Here is a 27,785-nt window from a genome sequence, read left to right on the forward strand (position 1 = left end):
TTATATGTTTCTACAACAACAATCTTAACATAAATCTAACTGCAAAATAGTGACCTAGATAGATCAATTAAATCATCACAAGAAGTACAAGCATCTACTCTATGATTAAAATTAAATATGGAGGTAGATTGCTTTAAAGGACCTTAGTTTGAGATTCAATGCCCTCAAATTTTGCTTTAAGTTCTTCATACTTCTTGTTTAGCAATTCGAATTTGCTAACTAATTGTTTATAATTAGAAATAATAGTAGCATGAATGTCATTAAAAGCTTGAATTTCTTTAGTATTTTAGCTTGTTTCTTTAAGTCCCTTTGTTGCTCATCGATCAAATCAAAAAGTTCTTGTTGAGAGGGGGAATCCTCATCAGATTTATCATCACTTACATCGCTTTCCATACATTTGGACATAATACACTTATGTGATAATGACCTTGAGTAAAAGCTTCTCTTGTAGGAGTGGATGGCGAAGCTCTCATTACTTGAGCTTCAATCTTCTTGTTCACTCACCTATCTTCACATGTTTGCAAATGCTTTGACTCTTCCCCTTGTCTCCCTCTTGCTCTTAGTCTTCTTCTCCTTCTTTATTTGATCAATTGTTTTAACCAAGTCTTTCATGCATATTCAATGATCAATCTTAGCATTGATCTTCTTGATGTTCTTTTCCACTGGAGAGATGAGCTTGACGACTTCGAGATCCATCTCTTCATCGGTCGAGGTACTTTGATCATTCTCTTCATTACTCTCTTCATCTTGATCACCATCATCTTCGTTTAAGATTTACTCTTGTTCTTGTCTCATCATCCTTGCCTTCATGTGTTGACATTGAACTTATTTGCTTGTGAGAGTAATGTTCTTGGTATCGGATGAGGATGAAGTTTCCACCCTAATGTTCATGGTAATCTCATGAGCGGTGATCTTGTCGAGCACTTGACTTGGAGTCATCTTATTGATGTTATTGTTGTCGTAGATGATGGTAACTATCAATTTGTACTTTGAAAAAAGAGCTTAAAATATTCTTCTCATCACCTGATCATCGTCAATTGACGTCAAACCTAGCATATTGATCTCATTGATAAGAATATTCAAATATGAGTACATATCATTAACATTTTCATGGGATAGTTGTTTAATGTCATTGAGCTTAGTAACTAATATATGATATTTCTTATTGTGCACATCATTAGTGCCTTCATAAATTTCAATAAGACTAGTCCAAATATCATATGTATTGGTAAGAGAATAAACACGATTAAAAGCATTACTATTTAAATATAATAGAAGGATACTCTTCATCAATGTATTTACTTGTCTCTCGTTGGTGATGTGTTGCCTCATTCCTTTCTCGATGACTTTCCATATATCTAGACCCTTAGCTTGCAAATAACCGGATATTAAAATTTTACAACGGAAGAAATTTGTGCTATCAAAAAGTGGAGCACTATGGCTATTCATCCCAACCTCGAACGTCACAACTCACTAGGTGGTGAAGTCTAACGGATCAAAATGAGACTAAGTCCCAAATTTCACTTGAATTGACGAAACCTTTTTAAAGGTGTGAGGCTCTAACACCAATTGTAGAGCAAATGTGAGCCCTATTTCTGATACCGCTTGTGAGGATCGGTGATGTCATCAGAGGGGATGAATTATAACACTTAGAAACCTAACCTAATTGACTCCAAAAACTTCAGAAGATAAACTTATATATCAAATTCTATCTAAATGTGTTTTAGTTTTGTCTAGTGTGTCTATTCTTCCGCTCAAAAGGTTTACAAACTATAGCCAATTCTAGCAAACTACTATAGAAAATACATGCACAAAGGTATGTTGCAAGAATGTAAATGCGAAAACGTAAATAAGATAGAGTGAGGAAACTCGGCACAAGAGATTTTTATCCCGTGGTATCGATGGCATAAACGACACCCTTAGTCTACGTTGGAGATCCATCAAAGATATGCCTTTTGTCGGCATCCGGTCACGACTCTTGAGCCACCGGGCCACCAAGGTAAGGTCTCACTGCTAGCCTTTCTTCCAATTATTTACCGTCATGATCACTTCAGAGCTCGAGCTACAATGGTAAGGATCTCCACGTCCTCACACGATCGCCTTACTGCTGCTCCTCACCAAGTTAGAGGGTTAACAAGCTTGCTGGTGAGTCACCAAGACTCCAATGTGTCGGCGTACCTCTTAGTACAAGTTAGGATCACTTCTTGATCTTTTCTTCAAACTGCAGCACATACTACAACTCACTCTAGGCATATAAGCACTAATCACTCACTAATCTTATGCTTAATTAGCTTAGATGGTCACTTTAAGCACTTTGATAGCTTGAATATCTTCTCAAGTGTCTCTGTGTTTCTCTAGACTCCAGTCACTTCAAATGACCGAGTGAAAAGATATTTATAGCCTCAAACTCGCCAACTAGCTATTAACCCAACGGCTCAGAAAAATTGTTAACACCGGATTGTCCAGTGACAATAGTAGTACAAACAGTGGATTATCTAATGTGTATATAATCAGAAACTAGCCGTTGAGCTCCCACTCAAAGTTATCTTGAAAACTGGATACTCCGGTGAGATCTTTCGCTCCATCACCGGACCTTCTGGTAAGTTCACTTGAGTCAGACCGCACCACTTCTTCTCTACAAGAAATGTTCGGATGTGTTGATCTTTAGAGCTGGACCTTCCGGTGTGTTGTTCTTCATTCTTCAATACTTGTCATCGTCTCTACAAGAAATACTTCGATGCTACAATCTAGTGTGAACATTCCAAGCATGGGACTACTTGGTCAGGTTTTCATCTTTTTCTATGCACTGGAAAATACTCCGATACACCTCCTCTGGTGTGCACAAGCTAAACATCAGACTATCCGGTCAACTGTTTTGCATTCTTCAGGATATCACCCTTCTTTAGAAGAATTGCTCCAGTGAGATCTTTGGCATTCTCTCCCCCTTATGTCAAAAATACTTCGGTAAGTTCAGCACACAGAGCACCGGATCATCCAGTGAGATTAATTTTTATAGAACTTCTCCAATTCAATCAAATTTTATTTTGGCTATGGTGATTTCTTTATGTATTGAATCCATAAGACGTACTAAAGCATATACTTACAAATATATTAGTTTTAATGACTATATTATCATTAATCACTAAAATCATAATCATAGTTGTCGGAGGGTTAACTCCTGTCCCAGGGATCCTGAGGGACCCCTTTTTAGAGATTTGGCCGGGGGGATGATCCTGAATATGTTCAGCGGAGAAATAAATGGGTATAAATACGATGGCCGACGGGGTGCAATGATCTAGTGCGGAACGAAGTAAATGCATTGGTGTTTAGACAGGTTCGGGCCGCACGGAGGCGTAACACCCTACTCCTCTATGGATACTATAAATGCCCTGAGAATGTCCCTCAAGGATGTTGCTGGTTACAATAATGTTTTTCTATCCTAGAGCCTATAGCTCCTTGTTCTTCGGTCTGCGTGTATCTGTTGGCTTTGGGTGCTCTCGATCTTCTCTTCTCTTCTCTGCTCAAAGCCTGTTCTGATATTCTTAGCCTGAGAGCTTGTCTACTTGTGAGCGATTCAAAGCTTTTGCGTCTGTTCCGATATTGAACCTGTCTTTGTCCGTGCTGCCGGCTGCTTTAAATACCCGCCGGCAGTAACGTGCCCCGAACGGGAGGGCACGAGTTCCAAGGCACCATAAATGGAAAGGACGTCATCATAGCCTCTGTGCGAAGTGACCGGGAGTGGAAAATGCGCCCCGTGCCCGGTCATCCGTCACCATAAATGCACTGGCAACGGGCGCCGTGGAGAGGGCCCACCGGGCAGCCGAAGAGCGGCCCGGCGTGCCCGCCCTGTCTTGTTCTCCTGCCACAGCAATGCGATAGATGAAACGCCTTGGCCCCTACGACATTATTCCGAGACGGGCTGGATGGCACAGGATGAGACCCGTGCATTTAATGACCCTACACCCTTCTGCCAGAATGTGGCAGTAACTGACACCGAGCGTGGCGGGAGCAGTTGGAGGTGACAGGCCACGCATGCTCTTAAATGCGGCTTTGGGCCTTTGACTGGCTGACACCTCATCAGTGGACCCCTGTGGGGGCCACTGTCAGGGGGCTTTCTGAGTCGTCGGGGAACCGAGTGCTCGGGGGTCACTGTTCACCTCCCCGATCACTCTCTCCCGAGAATGCCCTTCCTTGGTCCTCGGGGAACTAAGTGCTCGGGGGCTATTGTTCACCTCCCCCCGAGCACTCTCTCCCCGGCACGCGTGTACGGATCCTCGGGGGCCGCTGCACGCGGCCCTGAGCATTCTCACCCGGAACTTCCTTCAGTGGGTTCTCGGGATACGTGGGTGCCCACGGGGCCACCGCTCTCGGCCCCAGGCACACTTCTCCCGGTACTTAGCTTTCCTGGTCGTCGGGGGACTCGGATGCTCGGGGGTCACCGTAGACCTCCCTGAGCACTTTCTTCCCGGCACTTACACTTCGCAGATCATCGGGGAACTTGGGTACTCGGGGACCACTGACTGTGGCCCTGAGCGCCCTCTCCCGGGACTTAATCTTTTTTACCTTACGGAGGAGACTCCGTGGGATGGCGCCACGTGGTGGATTGCTGGCCTAGCCTCGGGGTTCAGGGACCCCTGGTTCCTGATTCACCGACAGCAGTCCGGCCCTCGGAGGGGGCTCGCAGGGGACCCAGTGCCCGATCGTCGCCCAGTCGGCCTGCCGAACCCCTCCCAGACGTGCTAGGGAGCACCCGGGAGGTGATCGCGCGGCTGGAGGCGGTCGTGGCGGGGGAGAGGACGCAGCTTGAGGTGAGCCGCGCCGCCCTTGCCGTGGAGAGAGAGCGGCTTGCCGAGGGCAGGCGCCTTTTTGAGGCTCACGTCGCTGCGGCGCGCGCCATCAACGAGAATGAGCGGTGCGCTCTAGAGGAGGAGCGGGAGGCCCTGGAGGGCATTGGCACGCAGGCCGTGAGGGAGCAGGAAGAAGCCGCCCGCCTGGCCGAGGCATCACTATAGCAGGCTGCCGAGGCACTCGCCAGGGAGAGGCAGGTGCAGGCGTGGGAGGAGGCGGTCCTGGCCCGCGAGAGGACGGCGGTGGCCTCCCAGGCTGACTTGGCCCGCCAGAAAGACGAGGCTGACCAGATCCGCGTCGAACTCCAGCGTCGGGAGGAGTAGCTCCAGCGCCGGGAGGAGGACGTCGCGATCCGAGAGACCGACGTCGGCATCACGGCGTCGGATCTGGAAGCCCGGGAGGAATTGCTGATCCGTCGGGAGACGGAGGCTGCCGAGGCAGTGGTGGCCTCAGTTGCTCGGGAGGAGCGGGCCGCCAAGTGGGGGTCAGAGCTGACCGCCCGCGAGCTGGCCCTCTCTTGCCTTGCAGAGTGGGTGAAGCAGGCTGAAGCCCAGGCGCCTGGCGCAGCCTCGGCTGGCACGACCTGTGGACAGAGCCTCGAGGAGCGGCTGCGGAGCATGACGGAGGAGCTCGAGGCCGCCAAGACCGAATGGGCCAACGTGAAGCTGATGATGGAGGACGTCCTTTGGCAAGCACGGAGGTCCGTGAGGGTGGCCGGGCTCGGGCGAGTCCATGTGGGAGCGAAGGGGACGGGCATCAGCCACATCTTCCTTGGCTTCCAGAGAATCAGCCAAGGCCTCGAGGCGCTTCCCCAAGCGGTGCAGGAGCTTGCCGCCCGGGAAGGACGTAACCTGGCCCAAGCGGTGGCTGAGCACGTCTTGGCCTGCTACCGGAGCTGAGACCCGAACTTCTCGCTGGAACCAGCTCAGGAAGGGGTGGTCGAAGCCGCAGAGGAGGCCGCCCGGGAGGCAGTCCGGGGCTTCGCCGCCGAGGTGGCGGCTTGCTTTACGCGAGAGGCACCGCCGACTCCGGACCTGGGAAGCAGCGGCGAGGAGGCCTATCGGAGGGTTAACTCCTATCGCAGGGATCCTAGGGGACCCCTTTTTAGAGATTCGACCGGGGGATGATCCTGAATATGTTCATCAGAGAAATAAATGGGTATGAATGCGATGGCCGGTGGGGTGGAATGATCTAATGCGGAACGGAGTAAATACGCTGGTGTTTAGACAGGTTCGGGCCGCATGGAGGCGTAACACCCTACTCCTGTATGGATACTATAAATGTTTTAAGAATGTCCCTCAAGGATGTTGCTAGTTACAAGAATATTTGTCTATCTTAGAGCCTGAGGCAACTTTTTCTTCGGTCTGTGTGTATCTCTTGGCTTTGGGTGCTCTCAATATTCTTTTCTCTACTCAAAGCCTATTCTGATATTCTTGAGCGCCGGAGAGCTTGTTCTGTCCGTGATGTTCTTCTTTTCTTTTGTCTATGCTGTCGGCGGCTTTAAATACCCGTCGGCAGCAGCGTGCCCCGAACAGGAGGGCACGAGTTCCAAGGCACCATAAATGGAAAGGGCATCATCATCACCTCTGGGCGAAGTGACCGGGGGTGGAAAATACGTCCCACGCCCGGTCATCCGTCACCATAAATGCACTGACAACGAACGCCGTGGAGAGGGCCCACCGGGCAGCCGCGGAGCGGCCCAGTGTGCCTGCGCTGTCTTGTTCCCCTGCCACAGCAGCGCGGCAGACGGAACGCCTCGGCCCTTACGACGTTATCCCGAGACGGGTCGGATGGCACGGGATGGGACCCGTGCATTCAATGACCCCACGCGCTTCTGCCAGAATGTGGCAGGAACTGACACCGAGCGTGGCGGGAGCAGTTGGAGGTGACAGGCCACGTGCGCACTTTAAATGCGGTTTTGGGTCTTTGACTGGCTGATACCTCATCAGTGGGCCCCTCGGGGGCCACTGTCAGGGGGCCCTCTGGGTCGTCGGGGAACCGAGTGCTCGGGGGGTTACTATTCACCTCCCCGTGCATTCTCTCCCGAGAATGCCCTTTCTTTTCCTCAGGGAACCGAATGCTCGGGGGTACTATTCACCTCCCTGAGCATTCTCTCCCGGGCACGCTTGTACGGATCCTCGGGGGACCGAATGCCCAGGGGCTGCCGCACACAGCCTCGAGCACTCTCTCCTGTAACTTCCTTCAGTGGGTCCTCGGGATACTTGACGCCCAGGGGGTCGCCGCTTGTGGCCCCGGGCACGTTTCTCCCGATAATTAGCTTTCCTGACCGTCGGGGAACTCAGGTGCTCGGGGGCCACAGTATACCTTCCCGAGCACTCTCTTCCCGGCACTTAGACTTTGTGGATCATCGGGGACCTCGGGTACTCGGGGACCACTGACTATGGCCCCGAGCGCCCTCTCCTGGGACTTAATCTTTTTTACCTTGCGGAGGAGACTCCACGGGATGGCGCCATGTGGCGGATTGCTGGCCTGGCCTCGGGATTTGGGGACCCCCGGTTCCTGATTCACCGACATGGCCCCGCTATCTTCCGAGGGCTCTAACTTAGATTAGGCTTTTGCAATTTTCTTTTTCTTTGACTCGATGTAAATATGGGAGTGATCCCTCAGAATAGCTGTCCTTTCTTGTGAATATAACGGAAGCCTTTCTTTGGGGTCGCAACTCCAGTGTTCTTCTGAGTGCTTGATGAAGTTTCTGTTCTCTTCACTTGATGCCCCGAGGAGTACTCAATCAGACCGAGCCCGACCTTTCCCTCCCCAAGAACGAAGTCGCCCCGACCACTCGCCGCCCAAGCAGTGAGGCCTTCTCTACGCGTTCAGCCCCCGAGCCCTCACGAGTTCGCAACGGCTAAGTCAAAAGACAAAGGCACGAACTTCCTTGCTCGGGAGATAGATCGATCCAGCACGGAGCACGCCATGACCAGTGAACACTTTCCCACTCTGCGACCACTCAAACAGGTAGACTGGAGACACGTGCGGGCGGGAATGCGACCAAGAGTCCCCATGGTTTGGTGGTGCCTGGGCTAGGACGGACCAGACCGAGCACGGATATCCCGACCCCAGGGTCTTGGCTCCCGACCGCTCGAGCAGCTCGAGCAGTGAGATAACCCGAGAACCCCAGAGGCTCGGTAGTACCCGGGGCCTTTTAAGCGGACCGAGCACCACGACCACTATGAAAGACTTCGGTCAGACATTGCCGTACGTACGGTACACCTTTCTACTGTTCGTTCTGTCGTTCTGGGAAAAGCGGACACGTGGCAGGGTTTTGTGTGTGGGGAGACCATCTCATCGAACAGATTAGAATACGAGGGCCCCGAGGACAAGTCGGGAACAATATATTACTGAATGTAAATTCATGTGAATTTAACCACTCACCGGACAGCTGTCATCTTTTCGGTCGACCGATCCAGGAGAGGCATGCGCTCCGAGCTCGGGGTGCCCAGGAACTTGGTTCCCACGGCTGGGGTGCCCGAGCACTGGGGGCGCAAGGGGAGCCCGGGATCTGGCGATCCCGACCACTCATGCCTGAGCAGTAGGACCACCCGAGGACCCATAGGGCCGAGCAGCGACCTAGGCACTGAGGCCCTCACGGTCGAGCTGCTTTCGCTTTTGATTGTCAATCTGTGACTTGAGAAACATAGGAAGATTCTTTGCTTGGTGCGCTCTGTTAGTGCGGTACTCATTATAGACTGCTCTCGTTTTCAACCCGAGACCTCTCGAATACCCAGACCGGCGGACTACACAGGCAGAGGCACAACCCAGAGGTCCTATAGTTCGGCGGTGCCCAGGTATGACAGACCAGACCGAGCACAGACAGCCCGCCCCAGGGGCCTAGGCTCCGGACTGCTCTTTGCTCGAGCGATAGGATTACCCGAGAACCCCAGGGACTCGGTGATGCCCGGGAGACTGCCACGACACCGAACACCACAGCCTACCACGACAGACGTAAGTCAGCTGCAACTGCCCGCGCGCATACCGATAGGGATTCTTTTATCAACGGGAAAAATGAGAGAGCGAACTTTTCTCGCACAATCGAGCATCTCACCAGACAGATTAAACATATGGAATCCAGAAAAAAAATGAAATTTGACATAAGAACTGCACATTGATATATGTATTGTATTGACAATTTTTACGAGACTAGGTGAGTTACCCGGTTAGTGGTAGCCCCCGGTCAACTTGGGCGGGGCGGAAGCCCCCGGCCTGGTTGACCTGAGCCTGCATACATGGCCATCTACGGGAAGAACTTGCGCAGGTGCTCGATGTTCCACGTGTTGGAGAGCGGCTACCCATCCTCTGCAGCCAATCAGAAGGAGCCTTCTCGCGGGACAACGATCACAGTAAAGGGGCCTTCCCACATAGGGGACAGTTTATCCCTTCCTTCGCGCGATTGGACGCGTCGGAGAACTAGATCCCCCACCTCGAGAGACCAGGCCCGGATGTGACGCTGATGGTAGCGCCGCAGGCTTTGCTGGTAGCGGGCTGCTCAGACAGCGGCACGCCGCTGGCACTCTTTCAAATAGTCGACGTCGTCGCGCCTTTGCTGTTCCTGTTAGCCTTCAGAGTAGGCATGCACCCGAGGGGAGCCTAGAGTGAGCTCAGAGGGGAGGACCGCCTCAGTGCCGTACACAAGGAAGAAAGGAGTCTCCCCAGTAGCGCGACTTGATGTGGTCCGATTGGCCCATAGCACGACGGGCAGCTCGTCGATCCACCCTTTCCCGTGCTTTGCAAGCACATTGTAGGTCCGGGTTTTGAGCCCCTTCAGTATCTCCGAGGATGAGCGTTAGAGGCGAAGCAGAGCTTGATGTCGAGGTCCTCGTAGTAGTCCCCGAACAGGGCACTTGTGAACTGAGTACCATTGTCGGTGATGATCCGGTTCGGGACACCGAAGCGACTGGTGATACCGCGGATAAACTGGAGTGCCGTGTTCTTGGTCACCTTGATGACTGGAACCGCCTCCGGCCACTTGGTGAACTTGTCGATGGCGACATAGAGGTACTCATTGCCCTCGATTGCTCGGGGGAACGGACCCAGAGTGTCCAGCCCCCAGACCGCGAAAGGCCATGACAGGGGGATGGCTTGAAGAGCCTGAGCTGGCTGGTGAATCTGCTTTGCGTGGAACTGGCACGCCCTGCAGTGCCGAACCAGCTCGGAAGCATCCTGGAGGGCTGTAGGCCAATAGAAATCATGCCGGAAGGCCTTCCCGACCAACGTGCGGAACGATGCATGACCACCGCACTCACCCTCGTGGACCTCAACGAGAAGCTCGGAGCCTTCTGCCCGGGTGATGCATTTCAGGAGGACGCCGCCTGCGCCATGCCGGTAGAGATCCCCATCTTCTATGGCATAGCGTTTGGACTACCGAGCAACTCTTTCAGCAGAGGCATCATCCACGAGGCATCTTGAGAACTGTCAGCAAGCGCAGCGCACTCGCCGGACGGCGGCACCCTGTCGGGGCTTCCCACTGAGGGCGCCACCGGGGTCCCCTGAATTGAGCTCGAGGTTTCCCCTTCGTCCTGTTCGGCAGGCAGGACGGAAGGCCGTGTGAGTCTTTCTTCAAAGACTCCGGCATGGACGCGCGCACGGGAGGAGGCCAGGCGAGAAAGGTCATCGGCCAGAGCGTTGTCGCGGTGAGAGATGTACCGCTGCTCCAGGCCGTCGAAGCATTTCTCTAGCTTCCTGACTGCCTCCACGTACGCCGCCATTTGAGGATCCGTGCACTGGTATTCTTTCGATACCTGGTTGATCACCAGCTGGGAGTCTCCCTTGACCAGGAGGCGACGAATACCGAGGCCCACCGTGGCTCGGAGGCCGGCGATGAGGCCCTCATATTCCGCCATATTGTTGGATGCGTGGAACTGCAGCTGCACGACGTACCGGAGTTCTTCACCCATTGGGGATGTGAGAACCACTTCGCCCCCCGCGCCTTTCAGCGTGAGGAAACCGTCGAAATGCATAATCCAGTACCCGGGCGCATCGTGCCCGGGATATGTGGAGATTTCTTCTTGGATGACCTCAGGGACGGGTGTCCACTCTGCCATGAAGTCAGAGAGTGCCTGACTTTTGATTGCCTAGCGGCTGACAAAGTGCAGGTCGAACTCCACCAGCTCCACCGCCCACTTGACGATGCGCCCGGTGCCTTCTCGGTTCCGGAGGATGGGCCCTAGTGGGTACGTGGTAACCACCGAGATCTTGTGCGCCTGGAAGTAGTTGCGCAGCTTTCGGGAGCAATGAGCACAACGTAGAGCAGCTTCTGGGCTTGGGGGTATTTTGTCTTGGCCTCCAGGAGGACTTCACTGACGAAGTACACCGGTCGCTGTACCCGGCGGGCCCGGGCTGTGACTTCACCCGAGGTCCTGCTACAGCCCCCGAGCTCGGCGACGTGGTCGGGGGCTGGCCGGGTGCTCGGGCTCGACTCCCTGGTCGGGAGGAGCCAAGTGCTCGGGCTCGACCCCCTACTCGGGGGGAGCCAAGTGCTCGGGCTCGACCCCCTGCTCAGGCGGAGCTGCGAGGACAGGGGAGTGCTTGGGGGCTGCCGGGAGCTGGGACCCAGCACCTAACCCCGTGCACTCATCGCGCTCCACCACCAGTACCATGTTCATGACCTGAGGAGTGGCCGAGACGTAGAGCAGTAGTGGCTCACCCTCGGTGGGGGCCATCAGTACGGGTGGCGAGGTCAGGTACTTTTTCAGATCGCGGAAGGCCTGCTCGGCCTCCAGCGTCCAGTCGAAACGACCGGTCTTCTTCACATGCTTGAAAAGAGGAGTCCTTGCTCCCCAAGTTTGGAGATGAAGTGCCCGAGGGCTGCCTTGCAGCCGGCGAGACGCTGCACCTCCTTGAGTCGAGCCGGGGGTCGCATCTGCTCGATGGCTCGGATCTTCTTCGGATTGGCCTCGATCCCCCGGCTGGAGACCAAGAAACCGAGGAGCTTGCCCGCAGGCACCCCGAAGACACACTTCTGGGGGTTGAGCTTCAGGCGGGTAGTGCGGAGACTGTTGAAAGTCTCGGCAAGATCTTCGAGTAGGGTGGCGCGGTCTCGGGATTTGACCACGAGATCGTCGATGTAGGCCTCGACGTTGCGGCCAACCTGCGAATCAAGGGTGATGCGGATAGCGTGCTGGAAAGAAGACCCAGGTTGTGCAAACCAAAAGGCATCGATACAAAGCAATAAGTCCCCACCGGAGTGGTAAAAACAGTTTTTTCTTCATCCTCTATGGCCATGCGAATCTGGTGATAACCAGAGTTTGCATCTAAAAAACACGAAAGATCACTCCCCGCGGTTGCATCTACAATCTGATCTATGCAGGGCAAAGGAAAAGGATCTTTGGGGCAAGCCTTGTTTAGATCGGTGTAGTCCACGCACATACGGAGCTTGCCGTTGGCCTTTGAGACGATAACTGGATTCGCCAGCGACTCGGGGTGGAGGACTTCTCGGATGAATCCGGCGTCAAGGAGTTTGCTGACTTGCTCCCGGATGAACTCCTGGCGCTCGGGCGCCTGCCGCCGGACCTTCTGCTTCACCGGGCGTGCGTCCGGGCGCACAGCCAGGTGGTGCTCGATCACCTCCCTAGGGATCCCGGGCATATCGGACGGCTGCCATGCAAACACGTCGACGTTAGCCCGGAGGAAGGTGACGAGCGCGCTTTCCTATTTGCCGCCCCGGTCACCGCCGATTCGGACTACCTGGGAGGCGTCTTTGCCCACCACGACCTCCTTCGTAGGAACGGAGGCGTCGGCAGCGAGTCGGGGTTTGGATGAAAAGGGTCCCGGGCCCCCTGGACGACCTTCGACCTCGGCTCGAGCTGAGACCAAAGCCGAGTATAACTGCTCGGTGTAGGAGACGGCGCTGTTGGTCTCGGCGGACACGGAGATGGGGCCCGCTGGGCCAGGCATCTTAACCGTGAGGTACGCATAGTGTGTGACCACCATGAACCGAGCGAGCGCCGGGCGCCCGAGGATGGCGTTGTAGGGGATGGGGAGCTCCACGACGTCGAAGATGACGTTCTCCGTCTGGAAGTTGTTCCGGCTCCCGAATGTCACGGGCAACTCGACCTGCCCGAGGGGCAGGGAGTCCCCGGGTGTCACCCCGTAAAACGGGAACGACGGCTTTAGGTGCCTGGACGGCACCCGTAGCTTCTCGAAAGCCTCGAGAGGAGGTTAAGGCCTGCGCCCCCATCGATCAGCACTCTGCTGACCGTCACATTGCAGATGGTGGGGGACACTAACAGGGGTAGTCGCCCCACGCCTGCAGTACTGGCGGGGTGATCGGCCAAGTTGAATGTGATAGGGGCGTCCGACCACTTCAGGGGCCTTACGGACTCTTCGCTCGGGGTCGCCGAGCACACCTCACACCGCATGGTCTTGACAATGCGGCGGGAGGAGGGCGTGTACGCGCCTCAGTCGATGAAGGCGACGGTGTGCTCAGGCTCCTGGCGGTCCCTTCGGCGCTGCTCGATGAGGCCCTTGACCGTGCGGCACTCCGTGAGGTCATGCCACCTGGTCTGATGAATCGGGCACCACTTCCCCGGCTCGGGCCCCGCTGGAGCAGGGGCCCCTGCCAGAGCGAGAGCCCTTGCGGGAGCCAGAGCCCTAGGAGGGGCTCGGGCCGGAGCCCTCGCGGGCACAGGCTGTCTGTCGGCGGCCGCCCGGCGTGCTTGCCGGCGGTCGGGTTCCTGGGCCGGCCCACAGGCGGGGCCTTGAGCTGGCTCGACGGGGACAGCCTCGCGCCTCCTTCTCTTTTTCTTTTCCCGCCTGTCGGAGCGGGAAGGACCTGGTTGATTGGCGGCGGGGTGCTCAGGGAGCGGAACGTGCCATGCCCGAGCTTCCGCCGCCTTGGCGCACTTGTCGGCCAGCGCGAAAAGCTTCGCGGTGGTTTCGACCTCGTGCGTGCCTAGCTTCTCGAGCATCCGCTCATCGCGGACGCCCTGCCAGAATGCGACAATGATAGCGTGGGGGTTTATCCGCGGGATGGTGTTGCCGGAATGAAGCATTGAATAAAGCGCCGCAACGTCTCCCCCTCCTGTTTCTTGACTGCGTGAAGGTCGCACTCCAGGTCGGGGCGTGTGAATGTGCCCTAAAAATTAGCCACGAATTGGTGGCAAAGATCATCCTAGGAGCTGATAGACCTTGGGGGTAAGTTCATAAGACAAGAGCGAGCAGAGCCCCTCAAGGCAACATGAAAGTAGTTAGCCATCACCTTTTCGCTGCCGCCAGCCGCCTGGATAGCGGTGGTGTATATCTGGAGGAACTCAGCGAGGTTGATGGACCCGTCGTACTTCTCCGGCAGCTCGGGGCGGAACTTGGTGGGCCATTTGACTCGGCGGAGCTCATTGGTGAAGGCACGGCAACCGGTGCCGTACCCTGCGGCGCGGGCAACGTCCTTTGGCGGTGAACGCCGGCGAGCCCGGCGATCATGGGCCGGCAAAGAGGAGGGCTGGTCCTCGGCTTCAGCCTCGTGCCGGGTCTCCCGCTGGCGTTCGAGGGTGACGCGCGCGTCTTCGATGCCCATCCGCTCGTTGAGGTGCAAGCGGAGGTCCTGGGCTCCGATAGTGGCCAGGGGGGCAGCGCTCCGCCTGGAGGCCCCCCGGCCAATGCGACCGCCACCTGATGATAGGCCGGTCTTAGCGGCGCCGCACTGGGAGGTGGCGCGGGAACTTTCGGCCAGCACCTAGCGGTGGGCCATACCGACTAGGGCGGCTACTTCCTGGAGCCAGTGTCCCTCCGGGGTTTCCCCCGTCGCCTGGACTGGCGGGTGCCTGAGTAGAGCGTGCGCCGCAAGCAGCGCGCTACCGGGACTAGCCTCGCCGAAGGCGAGCCTACGGCGAAGCAGCGCCCGGCGCTGTCCAGACGCGGACCTGGCGGCAGGAGTTTCGATCACCCGCTGGGGGTCGGGTGGTGCACCGGCGACAGCGGTGGCGCCCCTGCTGGGCCCAGCGCCCTGATCCCCTTGAGAGGGGAACACCGTGCGTGCAGATCGTGGTTGCTGCTGGGACGCAGCAGCAACTGGGGCCTCCTGAGCGAGGGGCTCCATTTCCTCACTGGAGCTGGAGCTAGAGCGCTGGAGACGATGACCGCCGGCCATTTTTTCTGCAGAAGAAAACAAACAAACAAATTTAGGGATGCTTTCCCCTACCTGGCGCGCCAGCTGTCGGAGAGTTAACTCCTATCGCAGGGATCCTGAGGGACCCCTTTTTAGAGATTCGGCCGGGGGGATGATCCCGAATATTTTCGCCGGAGAAATAAATGGGTATAAATGCGATGACCGGCGGGGTGGAATGATATAGTGCGGAACGAAGTAAATGCACAGGTGTTTAGACAGGTTCGGGCCGCATGGAGGCGTAACACCCTACTCCTGTATGCATACTATAAATGCCCTGAGAATGTCCCTCAAGGATGTTGCTGGTTTCAAGAATATTTTTCTATCCTAGAGCCTATGGCTCCTTGTTCTTCGGTCTGCATGTATCTGTTGGCTTTAGGTGCTCTCGATCTTCTCTTCTCTTCTCTACTCAAAGCCTGTTCTGATATTCTTAGCCTGAGAGCTTGTCTACTTGTGAGCGATTCAAAGCTTTTGCGTCTGTTCCGATATTGAACCTGTCTTTGTCCGTGCTGCCGGCTGCTTTAAATACCGGCCGGCAGTTGCGTGTCCCGAACGGGAGGGCACGAGTTCAAGGCACCATAAATGGAAAGGGCGTCATCATAGCCTCTGTGCGAAGTGATCGAGGGTGGAAAATGCGCCCCGCGCCCGGTCATCCGTCAGCATAAATGCACTGGCAACGGACGCCGTGGAGAGGGCCCACCGGGCAGCTGAAGAGTGGCCCGGCGTGCCCGTCCTGTCTTGTTCTCCTGCCACGGCACTGCGGCAGACGGAACGCCTCGACCCTCACGACGTTATCCTGAGACGGGCCGGATGGCACGGGATGGGACCCGTGCATTTAATGACCCCACGCGCCTTCTGCCAGAATGTGGCAGGAACTGACATCGAGCGTGGCGGGAGCAGTTGGAGGTGACAGGCCACGTGCGCTCTTAAATGCGGCTTTGGGCCTTTGACTGGCTGACATCTCATCAGTAGGCCCCTGCGGGGGCTACTGTCAGGGGGCTTTCTGAGTCGTCGGGAAACCGAGTGTTCAGGGGTCACTGTTCACCTCCCCGTGCACTCTCTCCCGAGAATGCCCTTCCTTAGACTTCGCAAATCATCGGGAAACTTGGGTACTCGGGGTCCACTGACTGTGACCCCAAGCGCCCTCTCCCAGGACTTAATCTTTTTTATCTTGCGGAGGAGACTCCGCGGGATGGCGTCACGTGGCGGATTGCTGGCCTGGCCTCAGGGTTCGGGGACTCCCGGTTCCTGATTCACCGACAATAGTCTAATATGATCATTTTCGTTATAACGTTATAAGAGCAACCAGGATTAAAATTTCGTCAAAATTTCAATAGAATTTTACGCCAATTTCACAATTTTTTTTATCGACACGTGAGACCTACGGAGCGAGGATGAAAAATAATTAAATTTTTGCAAATTTCAGTCTTTTATCGGTGAAAAAAATTGTAAACCAAAATTGAAATCCTGGCCACAGCTTATGCTTCAAACCGATGCTTGAAAGAACATTCGCAGAAGCACCGATACCCGCCACTGCAGCAGCGGCTGCTTGAAACAAAAAAGCCAGCAGCACCGGAGAATCTGGTTCACTAAACAAACTAACCCAAGTTTACCTCACCGCTGCCGATACATGACAGAGTAACAAGTTGATTTGAATGAACCCTGTGCCTCTGACTCCACAACATTAGTGGAAACAAGAATTCGGTTCCCCAAAGTCTTCCCAGTTCATAAAAGAAGGAATCAGAGAAGAACACTGCACTTCCAGGCAAAATCATGTGTAGAATCAGGAGCAAGCATGGAGCAGTGCCTCCCTTATATCAGGCAGCAGCATCCTGGAACAGTATATATGCACAGTCTTGTCCTCGACTTTGAATTGATTAGCATATGTACAAGGCTGCGCACTGTATGATCTTGGAAGCTTCAGGCTAGTTTTCAAGGAAATATAAAAAAAAGGTGGATTGATATCTATTTCATTTCATTTTGTTGATTTCTTGGACTGGTGTTTATATCTTTTTTCATTTTCTCCTATTTTATTAATATAATTAGCAGCTCTCCATTAATGGCATGTAATTTCCCCACCATTTTCGCATGAATCATAAATTTTGTACAGTACGATAATAAACTAATAATGCTCACTGTCGCTCCTCCAAAAACTAAGGATTACTGTCTTAAAAAATTCCTTATCTTTTCTTTTTAAATGTGCAAGAGGACCAATACTAGCAGTATATGATCAGTGCAGAGTACTGCAGACAGCTTTGAATGGTTGACTGTGCAGCTCTACATGGGCATACACAAGCAAGCCAGTAGACAGAATGAAACTGCCATCAAATCAACTTTGGAATCTTTGATGATGTAAAACCATAAGCCCTTAAGCCAGAGTGAAATCAAGTGTTGCTTGGCAGAACAAGATCTAGTGGCATAGGGACTAGCCATCCTAGTAGGGTCCCTCTCCTTTCCTTTCTTTCTATTCTTGTTTGAAACTTAGAATAGCCCATCCATCATCCAATGCAGTGCTAGCATGCTAAAATCCAAGGGAGAAGAAGAGAGCAAGACGAAACAGAAAGAAAAATGAGGAAAGCAAAAGAGAGCACAACGCAATGGGAAGCTATGCAAAGTGGCCACAGCATGCAGCTAGCAGGCCCCTAAAGACTTGAGCAACTTTTGCATTCAAGGCTGCCTTGCCTGTGCCTGCCTAGCTGCCTCTCTCTCTCTCTCTATCAGCCATTGCCATCTGCTGCTGCTAGGAGAGCGAGTAGCTTTAATCGGGCATGGCAGATGGCTGGCATGGCATGGGTGGGGAATGTGGAGGCATGCCTGCACAGTCCTGGTGTGTCGCGCCTTTGGGGCCGGCGCCGCAGCCCACACGCACGACGCCATGCCGTATTGCTCTGCATGTTAGGCAATGGACATTTCGGTGCAACCTCCATTGATTCCTCCCCGCTGAGCTCTGTCTGATCTTCTTCTTCGAGCACGGTGGTGGAGTTCCAACCCACTGCCATGTCGATCGGCATGCGTGCCTGCAGCACCTACCAGTAGTCCTATGACCTTGCATTGCCTATCCAACTGGAAAGACAGATACGATATGAAGCAAACAATGCAGCATCCGTGCTTGCGTTCCGCTGGTCATGTTCGTTTCTAAAATAATTCAAGATTTGATTCGGATGAAGTACTCCATGGTGGTCCCAACCAGTGAGTTCACTTGCACCTGCGCGACAGGCTATGTATGGTACTCTAGGTTGTGGCAGTAGCTGCGCCTGAGTTTACACCTGTGTGATCGGACAGTCTATGTACAGCTACGTACTCCTCCGTATATGACAGCATCTAGCTGATTCTGTACCGTTCTCAGTTATTGTAGTCTGCACATGCACTGTTGGCGTTGGTTAGTCCTGACAATATATCGGACTATGCAAGATGATGGATGCGTTTATAGTGGTTATTAGTGAGTATATATGTTGAAGAAACTTAAGAACGTAAGATTTATTTAGATTTAGGTCTTGTTTAGAATAATAGTATTACATCTTGTGATCTTGTTTTGTTATATACTCGGTTCTCCCTTTTATATAATAGATGACGAAGTGTATAAATAAGCCGAATATGCTAAAATATGATAAATGTTTTGTACCTGATAAAGATAGCTATTCATAGGTCATTATTATAAAGGGTGAGCATGCCCGATCCGATTTGGTTATCCTGTACGTCTTGTTCCATCTGTCAACCACTGTCATATCCACTGTGTGCTCATCACGCCCACCTGTCTGACCGTCTCACATGCCTACTAGACCGTCTCGTAGCATTATCTCTACATCGATTGACTACTTCGCTCGCTAAAAGGATATCTAAGAAAGAGAAACACATAAGAGAATATCATTAAATACGGTTAGATTGGTTATATGAAGAACTATCATGTGACCAGATGTCGGCCAGAGGACTAATCGCATGAGTCTTGCATGATCGCATAGACGACCAGGATCTTTAAAATATCAACAGTCACTTGCCACCTACTGGCCCTCCTGAGGACCTTATTCATTACATGAACAGCTATATTTTATGGAAACATAAACAATAGTTTATTCTAGTCCCTAGCTAATTTCCACCGAACATATACAGAGAAAACCTGTGTCTATCTATATATGTACATGAACCACCTGTCTGTCTGTCCGACAACCCGTGGGCCGTGGCCACCAGGAACAGAGACGAACAGGTCGGTAGTGAGGAACAGCCTGAAATGTGAGGAGGCCAAAGCACAAAAAATGCAGTACGTTTGTATGCTAATTAAAGATTAAGGGTATGTTTGTTTTAGTTGATGATTTTGAAAGATTTTTAAAAACAGTTTGTAGGTTTTATTTGTAAGAAGTTAGATCGTAAAAATTGAATTATATAATCTACAGGATTGTTACAATTTAAAAACTAAATTGTTACAAATAAGATTATAATATAAACCTATTTGTTTTAGTTTATATATTATGAATTGTGCTCTAGCTGAAACCATCGGGGCCTAAAGAGTAAATGAGGACCAAGGGACGCATGCCGACCAGCCGATGCTGTGGCACCGATCCTAATGTGATCTCTGCGTGTGCATGCATGTCTGAACATCTGAATTCTTAGACTGTGATCAGATGGGGAGCAGCGCTAGCACATGCAGATGAGGACACTGCATGCAGTGTAGGCACCCATGAGACGGCGACCCCTCATGCAGGTGCAGAGCACGACGGGAGGAGGAGGCCGGTCGCCGGTGGGTGCATGCTGCAGCTGCACTGCTTGCTGCATGGTGTTCAAGTGGTGGCCTTTTGTTAACTGAAATGAAAGCTTGCATGCACTAGAGGTCGGCATGAGGGGCAGAAGGGAGGTAAGATGCCTTTAACGAAACACTTCAATGTGTACTGTACCAACACAGGTAGGGCACACCTGCAGGTGCAGATGGGGGGTTTTAGAGAGAGAGACAGGAATGAGACCGACTAAGCCAAGCATTCTCTCCTTCTCTCCCTCTCTCTCCCACTTTCTTTTTTTTCTTTGCCGGGCCCTAAAAGACTTTGCGCAAGTGATAACTTTTTCAGAGTAAACTTACTTGTTAGTATCAAGATGTACTGAACTAGGCTATTTCTGCTTTTCCAGTAGAAGTGGCAACTTTTAGAATGTGCAAGGACAAACAAGGATAAAACTTTGTGCTGGCTGTTCAAAATGGTCCATGTTCAAACTTGTGTTGCTGGGCATCAAACAAAAGGGCAATGCAAACTGCAAAGCAAACCAAGAGGAGAGGGAGAGAAAGAAAGGGGCAAGGAAAGAGAAAAATCCCAGCAGCTGTTTGGGCAGCTCGTACCCGCCCTGCTTTCTGGTTCTGGCGTACACACAGCTCGCTCTCGTTCTCTCTCTAACACATACAAATCTACCCTCGATTTTGTTTGGATCTTATGCGCTCGTCCACTCCACTCGTGAAGGGACAATGAAAAACCACAGCCGGCGCAGGCGCAGAGCCACATCCACCTTTAATTGCAAGCAGCTGGTCGGTAGTAGCAGGCAGCGGCACTGTGCTTTGCAGCAGGCAGCAGCCCTTTGCGGCAGGTCTACCTCACCAGCAGCTCCTCCTACAGCTAACGCCAAAGCTGAGAAATAGGCATGCATCACCATAGATGGAGAGGCACAGATGCACGAGACGAGAGATAGGCTCAACCTTGTACTGCTAGGATACAGAGTATCCAAGCCAATGGATACGTTCGGATGGATGACAACTGCGTCTCTGATTTCTCGCGTTGCTCCTGCCCGATCGTTTTGTTGGTTTGTGCAGGCCATTTTTGCCCGTTTTGCCCTGTGTCAGGCCATATATGGGAAACGCATGGCACCGCAGGCGCCACTGTTGGGCAGTAGCTACAGACGAATGTGTTCGACAGAGTCAAAGTCTCAGCCGCTGTTTGGTTAGTCTTAGATGAACTGAATCAAACAGTCCACTTCTGGTTTTTGAAAATGAGTTATGAGAAGTAAACAGTCTCAGCCGCTGTTCTGGTCTATAAGTGTTTTGTAGTTTCTAAGTGATGATATTTTAAAAGATATTATATATTATATATTTTATGTACATTCGAAGCTTATTTAAAATAGTTTTCCTATAAATAGCTTTTAAAACCGTTTTTGAAAAAACTTGAACTCAAAAAGAAAGCCCTTAGACCATCTCCAACCGTTTCCCTTCAGGGATCAAAATCCCTTCACGACGGGATTTTCGTTTCCTTCAGCGCTCCAACGGTTTTTCTTCATGGTTCTCGTCACGACGGGATTCCCAGAGTCATTCCCTTCAGGACGGGATTCTCTCTCTTTTCCCTTCGCGATTCCCCTCGAGGGGAAGCTGTTGGAGATGAGAGGAAATAAAGGAAATGAGAACGGGGAAGTGAATAGGAAAGGAAACGAAATTAAGAAAATATGGTTGGAGATGGTCTTAGACGAACCCTCCGGCTAGCCTTTGCTTTTTGCCTTGCTAGCTTTGTCTACTGTACCTCCACGCCTCTTGCTTAGCTGCATGCCCTTACCTCTGACCAGCTGCTGCTAGTCATCTAGCTGGGCTCCTACGGTCAGCCAGCTGCTGCTCACTCGCGATGCACGCGATGGCTGTGGCTGTTCTTATCTACTCTCGTGATTGATCTGATTTCTGAGACTGATCAGATAGATGGCTGTGGCAAAACTCGAGTTTGCCACATCAATCTTGCGACTTCTTTTCCCCTTGTACTGCTTATTTTGCTTGTTGCGTGCTTGTTTTCGCGTTTTGCTTGTCGCGGTCCGAAAAATCAGGTAAATCTGGTCCAGTATTACCGGTGAGTCTTAATAAAATACTAAATTAGTCAAAATATTTTGATTAAATTTAAATTTAGAAACATATAACATGAACCAAGCATGTAAAAAAGAAAAAACAACCTTGTGGCGTAATGCTATAGTACCTTTTTGATAGGCTAAGGTATGATGTTTGAGTCATCGCGATAAATTTTATTTACCGTAAAGAAAACCTAGACATACGTGGCTGTGCATGATTCAGTGCGGGACAGCTTTCCCGATTGATGTTTGAACCCTGGAAAAAGAAAAGAAAGGGTTCAAGTTCCAAATCGGTGCAAAAGATTGACAGTTTGACATGATAGATACAGATTGCTTGTTGGACTAGTGATACCAAATACACTTGATTTTTGACATATAAGGTGTCAAATATGTGCTATAGTGTCATATTTGGCATCTTATGTGCCGAATACATCTAATTTTCGGTATATAAAGTGCTGAATATAGGCTATATTCAGCACATCATATGCTAAATATGGTCGGACCCTCGTTTTTTTTTGACGTATGATGTACCGAAAGTCAATTTTCGGTAAATATGATGCCGAATACGTATACTAAAATTATAAATACGATAATACATTATCTACTTTAATAAATACGATCATTTATATTGTTTAATTTGAATTTTAGCCATCACCTTCAAATCTGACTCATAGATACAAAATCATTGTATGAATCAGGCTCCAAGAAACGAATTTTAATTACGTTTTATTCAGAGTTAGGCTCACAAAATGCAGGTCTAGTTCAGCTAACAACGGTGTTATCATATAATAAGTAAATATTAATTTATATTAGTACATTCTAAATTAGATTAAAGATCAATATAATAAATTAAGTAATACTTATTTTTTATTTTAATCTTATACCACGTATATTTATATGAACAATAAAACACATCAAACTCACACATACACATCAATCTCATACAACTATTATATTAATTTATATTATTAGATTCTACTGTATACTCTCAATCCGACTAAAGTGAGTTTGGCTCACTGGTACAGACCAAACTCACACATACAAGCATCTAAACTCTTTTTAAGGTCAATTCCAACAGAATCTGCAAATATGCAAATTCAGTGTTACAACGATTTTGCGGATTAAGATAGCTGTTAGAGATGAAAAAATAGAGTATGCTGTAATAATATTTTTAAGATAAAAAATTAAAATAGTTGCCGAAAATAGTCTAAGTAGCTAATCAGCGGCGCCGGCGAGCGTGCATGCATGCCGCGGGATAAAGGATTAAAGCCGGTGAACGGGTTGCACACTTCCTGACTCGATCGTGAGAAAGACGGCGAACGCTGCGAAATGCTTTGGAAAAGCGAGACAGGGTAGGGCATAGACTGTGAAAGGTTGGAAAGGAAGAGATCGATTCTACTCGTTCTCGCTCTCTTGCAACACAGTGGCGCCGACTAAACATGGCTAACAATGTTTAGTCCCTTCTATAATGTTTAAAAAATAAAACGTTTTATAGTTTTAAGATAATTTTAGTTTAATTTTTCCAGTTTTACTTCTCTATTAAATAACTTACTTCTCAATACAAATCTATTTTCCATATAATTAATAGTATTAAAATAGAATAAATTGTTATTTTATCTTTTATCTTAATATTTATGCTCATCTCTAAAATGTTATCCATTTTGAGACAAAGGGAGCAGTGTTTAATAGACAAAAGTTATATTAATAAATTGGTATTTTAAAGTACTTTTAATATGATGAAGTTTTTTAACAATCGACAACATCTTGTAACAGGAATTAGGTCAAAATTTACTTTTGATAACTTTTTTAAAACAAGATATACCCTATATTTGTGGATGGAGGGAGACTACTCGGGTTTCGGGTTGTGAGCTATACATCTCTTCCACTCTAGGTGTATTCTTCAATGGAAGAATGGTTCAAGAAATCATATATATTGTATTAATAAAGGGAGTATAACTTTAGTCCTCTGTAACAATAGGATGTCAAGACGCAAAGATATATTTAGCTATTTTATAAATACGAATATCTATATCGAATCTATGACTCAAATCTAAATAGATAAGTTTCACCACCACTATCCTAATCAACTCACCTATGCTCAGATCACTTATATAGCGGACCTACTAAAAAATTGGTGCCTTGAATAGTTCTGCACGCAGAAATTCTCAGTTTATGGGAGTCAATCCTGTCATCAGACAAACTGTGCACACGAATGTGTAATCTGAGCTTGCTCAAGCCATCTGAATCCATGGCATCCTAGTAACTTCTCCCAATAAAATTATAGGATCTAAGATAGATGACTAAGAAGAAAGTAAATAGTCATTTTAATTTTTTTTTATAAAATACATAGTCTACTCCTTATTCACATAACGCTTTAAAAATCGCACAAACAAGAGCATAAATTTTAGAGAAACAAAACAATAATAAAAGGTCCAAAGTAATATGATTCTACGGATGAAATATAAACCATAAATTCTATTCAAGATAATTTTTATTTCTCTTTGTGCATAAAAACTTAAAATTTGAATGGATAACAATGCAAAAAGATAATCACCGAAAGAAGTAACTCTTCAAATTGATGGTTTATAGGCTAAGAGTATTTAAGACACTCCTAAATACATTAGTATATAAACGTTTATGCCTCTAGTAACAAGAAAAACAACTATCTAAAGTTGAAAAATCGTAACTCAAAGGCAAAAACAAAAACCAACAAAAAATGACAACCAAAAAATAAAAACTTGTAAACTTGCAAGGGAATCAATAAAAAGACTGCAAGAAGGGGAATGCATGTATATGCAAAAATATAAACTTTATTGCTCAAATAGGTCGGCCCTATTTTAAAGGATTATAAAGATTTTTCTCTCAAAATCTCTTACCTATTACATAGACTAAGCATTCATCTTGATCTTCTCTAAAACTTTAATACTATGCTCTCAAATAAGTGACACAAGGGCCTCAAGTGGCTAATTTAAATTCCCTTATTGCCCCACCCCTCTATTTATAGACCTAGAAAGACACTTAAATTCCGTAGCTTGTTACTTAAATACACCTCTCTTGTAGTACACTACATACCACTGAGGGTATTTTGGTCCATTTCGTGCTTTGTCCATCGAACAGCCACGACACCTTCACGACTTAGCTTCATCTCGATGCAAGCTTCACGATGTTACCACATACTCCTCCAATCCTCTCACGATTTTGAGGCCCAACCGTGAAACGCTCTGCATGCTTTTCAAAACGTGACTCGCCACTTGCTTACACCTTAAGAAAGCATTCTGATATCGACACATGTACTTTGTCTTACGATCCTGACCGCCGGCAAGTCTCTTTCGATCCCTCGGGCCACCTTGTCACTTGCACCGACGTTCCTTTCGCTTAACTTTGTCAATACGTCATTTTCATCCTCCATTTCATGCTTTGCTTGACCTCTACGTCTATAGCTAGAATCACTCTTGACTCCGTTCGGCCTCCTTGATTGTCCGACACCAAGCACCTGCTTAGCCCCGATCACTCACCGTTGATCGCCAAGTTGCATCTGTCACCTGCACACCATGAGACAAGTAAGTATATTTTTCAACTCCAACTTCACTTAGTCCATAATCAAAATGCTCAAACCAAGCTCAAGCAATCCAAAACTCGACAAACCAAATCGACAACCTTATCAATCACTCATCACATATAAACCAAGGCACATTACAACTTGGTTTATCAATCTCCTCCTTTATGAATGTACTGACAACACCTAAAAGCACAAATATTTTGGTTTGAAGAAGATGGGTTCATCAAAGTGACAAAAACTCAAAAAAGAGTAAAAACATATCACTTGACATAAGAAATACTACATAAGACCTAAGAGACGTAAAGACAATCCAAAAACCTCAAATGAGCAATAACAACTCAAAAACACAAAATCAAATGTTCCCTCTGATGAATTCATATTTTTCATTTATGTAAGATTTTTCTTTGATATGGTGTAATTTTTTTCTCCCATTTTTCATTCTCCCCCTGGCAATAAAAATATTAAAGACAAAACATTATACAATGCATTACATACAATCCTAATGAGCTTTCACAAGTATACTATAAAACATTTGCAAAAGTTAGAAACGTCAAAGGGCTATGGAAAGTAGAAGATAGAGCTCACAAATACACAAAGTTTAAAAAGAAACAGTGACACAAGAACATAAAGCTGTACAAGCTAAACCTGAAAATTTAGTTGGCGCATTTAATTTCACGTAGCTGAATTATGTTCAAAGCGATCACCACATAAGCATCCACTCGTGCCGAGGCAATAAAAGCATTAAAAACTAGCCAACTTCAATCTCAAACTATACAAACAAGCATTCATGACAATAGGCTTTGTAAACACTCACATATGAAACTAAGATTTAGTTAGATCAAGTGATTTACATCAAAATTGAGCAATTAGACACATTTCATTCATTTTTATCCTCAAGTTGCCTCTTATCTAAGCAAAGTGTCACGCAACTAGGTACGACAAACACCTTGAGACTTCAAGACAACCGTATTGGATTACATTTTAACACAAGATAGTTGATTTCATAAGATTATTCATATTTTCACAAAAAATCAAGTTTTCACATGATTAAGTCAAGAAATGTATTTGCAACACAAGGAACACATGTTCCCCCAATATTCTATCATGAGCTAAATATTTGACAAAAACAGAAAATATAGTGCAATGTTTCCAAATCCACTGACTTAGAACCACAAAGCCTAGAGCAAGATATTCATCAAACTAGCTTTAACACAAGTATTGACTAAGCCAAAGTAATTACAAATATGCTGATCAAGAATATAACATTTTATAGTCTACATGATTCATAAATTGCTAAATTTTATCTTAAAAAAAACTAGTTTGATTGAAATATTTCATGTCAAAGCATAAAGAGGAGCCTAAGATTAAAAACCTACTCCGTATAACTACTCAACTTAGTCTAAATTCAAATCTAGCAATAAAAAATGCTAAAAACATACAAATCAAAACTTAACTACTATAATTATCTTACATGGTACGATGCAGTAGCAACTCGCCCTCACATAAAACCATGGGAAACACACATCAAGAATGCCAAGGAAACCGAGAAAAGACATCAACATCTAACTCGAGAAGCACATAATATACCATCCCTAAAAGTGATGCACTTACGTCGCTTCGTCGGGGTGAGACTAGATAATACGGATGGTGTCCCGATCTTCATGACATAGGATCACAAACAAGATAACTAGCTTCAAAGAAGCCAGATAACTAACTGCAAGTAGCCGGATAACAGTGCAACCTGGCAAATAAAACTCGAAGCCAACCACCGTCTTTAACCGGTAACCTGAATCGAGGATTCGCCTAACCACACTCTCAAAGAACCAACCAACATAACCTGGAATCAACGAACTAGGAGCACCACTTGGGAGCCGATGACGGACCGCTTCTGTAATCCCGCGAGGAAACAACAAGAGCAAAGGGGTAGAGATTACTCTCTGAATTTGTTAGCACACAACTGAACAAAGGGGTTTGTATTTTGATTATCATAAAGTCTCCCTATAATAGTGACACATGTGGGTATTTATAATAGGAACAACCCTCCTAGCTAGGTGTGAAAGGTTGGTAGAATTTCCTTGAAGATAAGCTAGCTGGAAGGTCTAAAGTTGAAGAGTCTCGCGTGGCCTGTTCAACTTCTGGCAGTCTTTAGTAAATTGGCCATTACTCCTTATTAGGAAGTCGAAATGATGAACCGTTTGTTGGGTTTGAAAGTAGACTTGATTATCTTTCCAACCATGTGTATTATGCATACCGAATTATCACAGGCTTGGTCGCAAGACTCATGGAAGTTGAAGCAGTTATCACAGGACTGAGAGTGGTTTAGGTTGTGGAGGCGGTCGAGGCCCCCTCTTTATGGTCGACGAGATCGACCACTTCCTCTTCGTGGCCGCTGTTTCTTCTTCATGGTCGAGTATCTCGTTGCACTGCTCGAAACTGGTCGAGGATAACGCGGCATTGCTTAGAGCTGGTCGAAGA

The sequence above is a fragment of the Phragmites australis genome, chromosome 4, assembly GCF_958298935.1.
Source record: "Phragmites australis chromosome 4, lpPhrAust1.1, whole genome shotgun sequence".
NCBI lineage: Eukaryota > Viridiplantae > Streptophyta > Magnoliopsida > Poales > Poaceae > Phragmites > Phragmites australis.